This window comes from Schistocerca cancellata, chromosome 6, assembly GCF_023864275.1.
Source record: "Schistocerca cancellata isolate TAMUIC-IGC-003103 chromosome 6, iqSchCanc2.1, whole genome shotgun sequence".
Classification (NCBI taxonomy): domain Eukaryota; kingdom Metazoa; phylum Arthropoda; class Insecta; order Orthoptera; family Acrididae; genus Schistocerca; species Schistocerca cancellata.
The window spans coordinates 38,132,667-38,139,792 of NC_064631.1; the positions used below are offsets into that span (position 1 = coordinate 38,132,667).

Here is a 7,126-nt window from a genome sequence, read left to right on the forward strand (position 1 = left end):
CGCCACCTTGAAATGAGGGCCTATTTGCCTGCACGGTACCATTCCACTGGTCGATGTCGGAGCCAACGTCGTACTGCATCAATAACTTCATCATCATCCGCGTAGTGCCTCCCACGGATTGCGTCCTTCATTGGGCCAAACATATGGAAATCCGACGGTGCGAGATCGGGGCTGTAGGGTACATGAGGAAGAACAGTCCACTGAAGTTTTGTGAGCTCCTCTCGGGTGCGAAGACTTGTGTGAGGTCTTGCGTTGTCATGAAGAAGGTGAAGTTCGTTCAGATTTTTGTGCCTACGAACACGCTGAAGTCGTTTCTTCAATTTCTGAAGAGTAGCACAATACACTTCAGAGTAGATCGTTTGACCATGGGGAAGGACATCGAATAGAATAACCCCTTCAGCGTCCCAGAAGACTGTAACTTTACTGGCTGAGGGTATGGCTTTAAACTTTTTCTTGGTAGGGGAGTGGGTGTGGCGCCACTCCATTGATTGCCGTTTTGTTTCAGGTTCGAAGTGATGAACCCATGTTTCATCGCCTGTAACAATCTTTGACAAGAAATTGTCACCCTCAGCAACATGACGAGCAAGCAATTCCGCACAGATGGTTCTCCTTTGCCCTTTATGGTGTTCGGTTAGACAACGAGGGACCCAGCGGGAACAAACCTTTGAATATCCCAACTGGTGAACAATTGTGACAGCACTACCAACAGAGATGTCAAGTTGAGCACTGAGTTGTTTGATGGTGATCCGTCGATCATCTCGAACGAGTGTGTTCGCACGCTCCGCCATTGCAGGAGTCACAGCTGTGCACGGCCGGCCCGCACGCGAGAGATCAGACAGTCTTGCTTGACCTTGCGGCGATGATGACACACGCTTTGCCCAACGACTCACCGTGCTTTTGTCCACTGCCAGATCACCGTAGACATTCTGCAAGCGCCTATGAATATCTGAGATGCCCTGGTTTTCCGCCAAAAGAAACTCGATCACTGCCCGTTGTTTGCAACGCACATCCGTTACAGACGCTATTTTAACAGCTCCGTACAGCGCTGTCACCTGTCGAAAGTCAATGAAACTATACGAGACGAAGCGGGAATGTTTCAAAATATTCCACAAGAAATTTCCGGTTTTTTCAACCAAAATCGGCCGAGAAAAAAAATGTGTTGCATTACTTATTGAACTGCCCTCGTAGAAAAAAAAAAGCATGTGATTCGCTCAAAGAATAAGAAGAAGAGTGACAGTGAGGAAATAAGTCATGGGATAGCGACATGCACACATACAGATGCCGGTAATATCGCGTACTCGAGGTATAAAAGTGCAGTGCATTGGTGGAGCTGTCTTTGTACTCCGATGTTTCATGTGAAAAGTTTTCCGACGTGATTGTGGCCGCACGACCAGGATCAACAAACTTTGACTGCGGAATCGCAGTTGCACCTAGACGCATGGGACATCCCATTTCGGAACTCGTCAGCCAGTTCGGTATTCTGAGACCCACAGTGTCAAGAGTGTGCCGAGAATACCAAATTTCTCACCGAGGGCAACGCTGTGATCGACAGCCTTCACCCAGTGACCGAGAGCAGCGGCGCCTGCTTAGTTTTCAGTGCTAACAGACAAGCAGCATCGCGTGAAGTAACCGCAGAAATCAATGTTACACGTACGACGAATGCATCCGTTAGGACAGTGCATCGACATGTGGCGTTAGTGGGCTACGGCAGCCGACGAGCGACGCGAATGTCTTTGCTAAACACACGACATCGCCTGCAGCGCATCTCCTGAGCAGTTGGACGGTACACGACCGGAAAACCACGGCCTGGTCAGATGAGTCCGCATTTCAGTTGGTAAGAGCTGATGACAGTGACGCTGACCCCACGAAGTCATTAACCCAAGTTGTCAACAAGCCACTGTGCGGGCTGGCGGTGGCTCCATAATGGTGTGGGCTGTGTTTACACGGAATGAAGTGGGTCCTCTGGTAAACTGAATCGATCATTGATTGGAAATAGTTGATTTCGGCTACTAGGAGACCCTTTTGCAGTCATTCAGGGGCTTCACATTCGCAAGTGGCGATGAAATTTTTAAAGACGACAATGCGCCATGTCATCAGGCCACCATTGTCCGTGAATGGTTTGAAGAACATTCTGGACAGTTCGAGCGAATCGTTTGGCCACCCACATCGCCCGACATGAATCCCATCGAATATTTGTGGAATATAACCGAGAAGTCAGTTTGTACGCAAAATCCTGCCCGGTAACACTATCGTACTTACGGACGGCTACAGAGGCAGCATCGCTTATTATTTCTTCCAGGGATTTTCAACGACTTCCAGAGTCCATGTCAGCCGAGAGCCTCCACTACGCCGGCTTAGAGGAGGTCCGGCACTACACTGAGATTTATCCAACGACTTTTGTCACGTCAATGTATGTTAATAATGAACTAAATAAGAATCACTTGAAAAGTATTGGTTACGTTAACTCGGGAGTTCTGAGTCGGAAGTAATTGAAACAGGTGATGGTAGTGACAAGGAAATACACTGGAAGGCCAAAGAAACTGGTACACCTACCTAATATCGTGTAGGACCCCCTGGTACACCTGCCTAATATCGTGTAGGACCCCCGCGAGCACGCAGAAGTGCCGCAGAACGACGTGGTATGAACTCGACTTACGTCTGAAGCAGTGCTGGAGGGAACTGACACCATGAATCCTGCAGCGCTGTCCTTTAATCCGTCATAGTACTAGTGGGTGGAGGACTCTTCTGAACAGCACGTAGCAAGGCCTCCCCGATATACTCAGTAATGCTCGTGGACATGAATGCATGCAAGTGATCAGACAGGATGCTTACGTACGTGTCACCTGTCAGAGTCGTATCTATACATACCAGGAGTCCCACATGACTCTCACTGCACACGTCCCACACCATTAGAGACCGCCCACCAGCTTGAACAGTCCCCTCCTCATAAGCAGGGTCCATGGATTCAAGAGGTTGTCGCCAAACCCATATCCGCTTGATATAATTTGAAGAGAGACTCGTCCGACCAGCAACATGTTTCCAGCCATCAACAGTCTAATGTCAGTACTGATCAGCCCAGACGAGGCGTAAAGCTTTGTGGTCGTGCAATAATCAAGGGTACACGAGTGGATTTTCGGCTGCGAGAGCCCGTGTCGGTAATGTTTCGTTGAACGGTTCGCACGCTGACACTTGTTGATGGCCCAGCGCTGGCTGAAATCTGTAGCAATTTGCGGAAGGGTTGCACTTCTGTCACAGTGAACAATTCTCTTCAGTCGTCAGTGGTACCGTTATCGCAGGATCTTTTTCCGACCACGGCGATGTCGGAGATTTGAGGTTTTACCGGATTCCTCATATTCACGGTATACTCGTGAAATGGTCGTGCGGGAAGATCATCACTTCATGGCTACCTCGGAGATGCTGTGTCCCATCGCTCGTGCGCCGACTGTAACACCACGTTCAGAACGTTCAGACTCACTTAAATCTTGATGATCTGCTATTAAAGCAGTAGTGACCGATCTAACAAATGCGCGAGACGCTTGTCTTATATAGGCGTTGCCGACCGCAGCGCCGTATTCTGTCTGTTTACGAATCTCTGTATTTGAATACGGGTGCCTATACCAGTTTCTTTGACGCTTCAGTGTGTAAGCTTGTGTAATAACAAATAAAAATGCTTTTAGGATTCGAACCTGCGACCTGAAGCGACCCGAAGCGCCTAGAACCGCTCGGCTACCGCGGCCGGCCCGTTTTTACATAATTTGTTAGTGTGTACCTGTGTTTAACTTTAGGCAAATGCTCTGACGCAACTTATTGAGAAAACATTTCCAAGAAGATAACATGCCAACATGCATCATCATGTTGTATCTTCGCATCATGTTCTTTACTTCCGAGCGCCTGTTCTCGCAGGAAAGAACAGAACTGCAGTTAAAGTCAGCAACGGTTTGGTTGGCAATTCCATCTGCCTCTGCCTTAAGCAGTTTACATCCCCTCAAAGGTTCCCCCACGTACGGCTGTCCCCTCTATTCGCTGAAGTTCTGCGGATTTAGGGGCACGAAGTTTCACACGGCCTGTACACGTGGTGGAGGCGTGCGCGATTCATGATGCATGCACGAGTTGAGCGAGCTAGTCAGCAGTCGCACTGTGCTGTGGTTAGTGCCGGTCGCGTCCGCAGTTCGCGCTTGAACAGTCATGAAGTTACCTGTGTTTTTTCCCAACCAACTGCCGCGCGGGGTAGCCGAGCGGTCTTGGGCGCCTCGTCACGGTTAGCGCGGATGCCCCCGTCGAAGGTTCGAGTCCTCCCTCGGGCACGGGTGTGTGTGTGTTGTCCTTACCGTAATTTAGTTTAAGTTAGATTAAGTAGTGTGTAAGCCTAGAGACCGATGACCTCAGCAGTTTGGTCCCGTAGGACTTACCACAAATTTCCAATTTCCAATCTTACAGGTATTTCCAAATCTTACAGGTATTTTGTCATCAATTTAAGAACTGTAATTTTTTGTGATGGCCGACGGCCTTTGCCGCAATGGTAACACCGGTTCCCGTCAGATCACCGAAGTTAAGCGCTGTCGGGCTCGGCTAGTACTTGGATGGGTGACCATCCGGTGTGCCGAGCGCTGTTGGCAAGCGGGGTGCACTCAGCCCTTGTGAGGCAAACTGAGGAGCTACTTGACTGAGAAGTAGCGGCTGCGGTCTCGCAAACTCACACACGGCCGGGAGAGCGGTGTGCTGACTGCATGCCACTCCGTACCTGCATCCAGTGACGCCTGTGGGCCGAGGACGACACGGCGGCCGGTCGGTACCTTGGGGCCTTCATGGCCTGTGCGGGCGGAGTTTTTTTTTAATTTTTTGTGATGGTGGCTTTATTATCATTAAATGAAACAATTTACGTTATGGGCTGCAAAGAAGATGCGAAGAAAATCGGAAGACGAAAATCGCGAATTAAACATTGAACAGACTGAAACAGTTGTGTTTGTTCAACACTTAAATGGACTTACAATGAACCTTATTTGTCAGAAGTAAAAATGGCTCACAACGAGAAATTTTGAGAAACACTCTAAAGCTAAACACGTGTCATTTAGTACCACAAAACTTGTCGATGATCAAAGGAAGAAAACAGACGAGAAACTTCAAAAGAGTCGAGAGCAATCAAGATCTGTATTTAATTACTGCATGTATTTTTCCAACGATGTTAGTATTGCGCATTTTGTGTTCGTGCGATTGCTGAGCGAGAAACCATATGCAGATGTTTAATACATAAAAAGTTGTTTCGTAAACGCATCCGAAGCGCTCTTTTGGGATTTTAACAGCAAAAAGACATTTTAACAAAAATTAAAGAGCTACTCTTGTCTGCTACAACTGTGAAAGGCAGTACAGTAAAAATGTGCTCGAATACAAACAAAGAGCAAGTCGAACATTTTAAATTAGTTTCAGTTTTGTCAATAGCAGTTAACGAGTCTAGTGGCATAAAAGATACAGCACATGTTTCACTTTCTGTACGATTTATTTCAGCCACTGGTCAAAAGGAAGCAGTACCATCGTTATTCAGAGGTCAAACATGGGGAGTAATACAGCAAACGCTGTAACAGAGAGCACAGAAGAACCTAACATACCACAATAAAGTTTTCTCAGTTCCAGATTTAATGTAGATTTCTTAAAAGATTCTGTCATAAAATTTACTGGAGTCATTATTTGGCTGTTTCATTCTGATTTCAAAAGTGAAATTTCCCAAGAGCATGCAAAACTCTGATCGATAAAAATCAGAGAAACTTTCAGGATGGTTACCATTCAAAGGTCAAACATGTGGAGGGAATGTAGCAAATTTTTTAACTTAGAGCACTGAAAAATATCATATTCTACTCAACAAAGTTTTCTCAATTCCTACAGATGAAGCAGTGAGAGACAGTGCTCAGAATGAAACAAAAAGTGTGTCTTATCATGATGCAAAATTAATTGAAGTAAACAACCTAGCACTTTACAGCTCAGAGGTATATTTAAACAAAGCAGTAAGGATTTTAAATGAGAACAGGATACAACAGGATACAATCTAATAAAAATTATTTAAATGAGAAGGTAAGGGATGTGGTACATATCGAAAGAGATGCTAATGTGAAATTCAATATATACCGTAGTAAATCTGGGTCAATATTTGACAGCAACTTTCCTGAAAAGGTAAACAGAAAGTTCATAAAAAAAGTAAGCCATGGATAACTAAGGGAATTAAAATCTTATTTAAGAGGAAATTGAAATTTATCTGAAGGCCAAGATAAGTCAGGATCTGATGTTACTTGCATTCAACAAATAATACTGTAACGGTACTGTAACTAAAGACAGCCATTAAAATGTCCTGAAATATGCAGGTCCTGACAGAGGTTAGTAACGCAGATAATAATATCAAAACTTCATAGACGAAAAAAAAATCGCCGCACCAAGGAGTTCTGCGGTGTAAACGAAAGTTGGTAGGCGTATTTCTACATCTGAAAGATGATGTCTCTTCAGATTTAGCTTCAATCGTATGAGACTTGCGCTAGTAGCGCCACTAGGAGAATGCTGATCAGGTTTGCTTTAAATACCCAATGTAACGATCGTGAACGTTAGTTACATTTGGGACACGTGGTGAGTTGATGTTTGTCAAGAATGCCTTTAAGGCGACAAAGACGCCATTATGAACACCTCACTGAGTTATTCCAACAGGATAACACTCGTCCATAATACCGCTATTGTAACCCAACATGCTTTACAGGGTTTCGACATTCACCTTGGCCAGCTCTGTCTCTAATTATGCAAGCATGGGACATCATCGGACGACAATTCCAGCGTCATCCATAAACGACATTAACCGTCCCTGTACCAGCCTTCCACATTTGCAACGGCTTATCTCGCACATGACTTAATGATGATGGTGTTTGATTTGTGGGGCTCTCAACTGCGGGGAGCTCAGCGCCCACACAAAGTCCCAAATTTTTCACAGCCCAATTTTGTATTCAGTCCAGTCTAGCCACTGTCACGATTGATGATTATGAAATGATGAGGATAACACAGGCACCCAGTCCCTGGGACAGGGCAGAGAAAATCCCCAACCCAACTGGGAATCGAACCTTGGACCCCGTGATGCAGAGGCAGTAACGCTAGCCAC

General features: G+C 46.0%; 1 pseudogene; it reads left to right on the forward strand.

Moving 5' to 3' along the window:
• Positions 1–4,497: 4,497 nt before the first annotated feature.
• Positions 4,498–4,616, forward strand: LOC126089641 (5S ribosomal RNA; annotated as a pseudogene).
• The last annotated feature ends 2,510 nt before the right edge of the window (positions 4,617–7,126 follow it).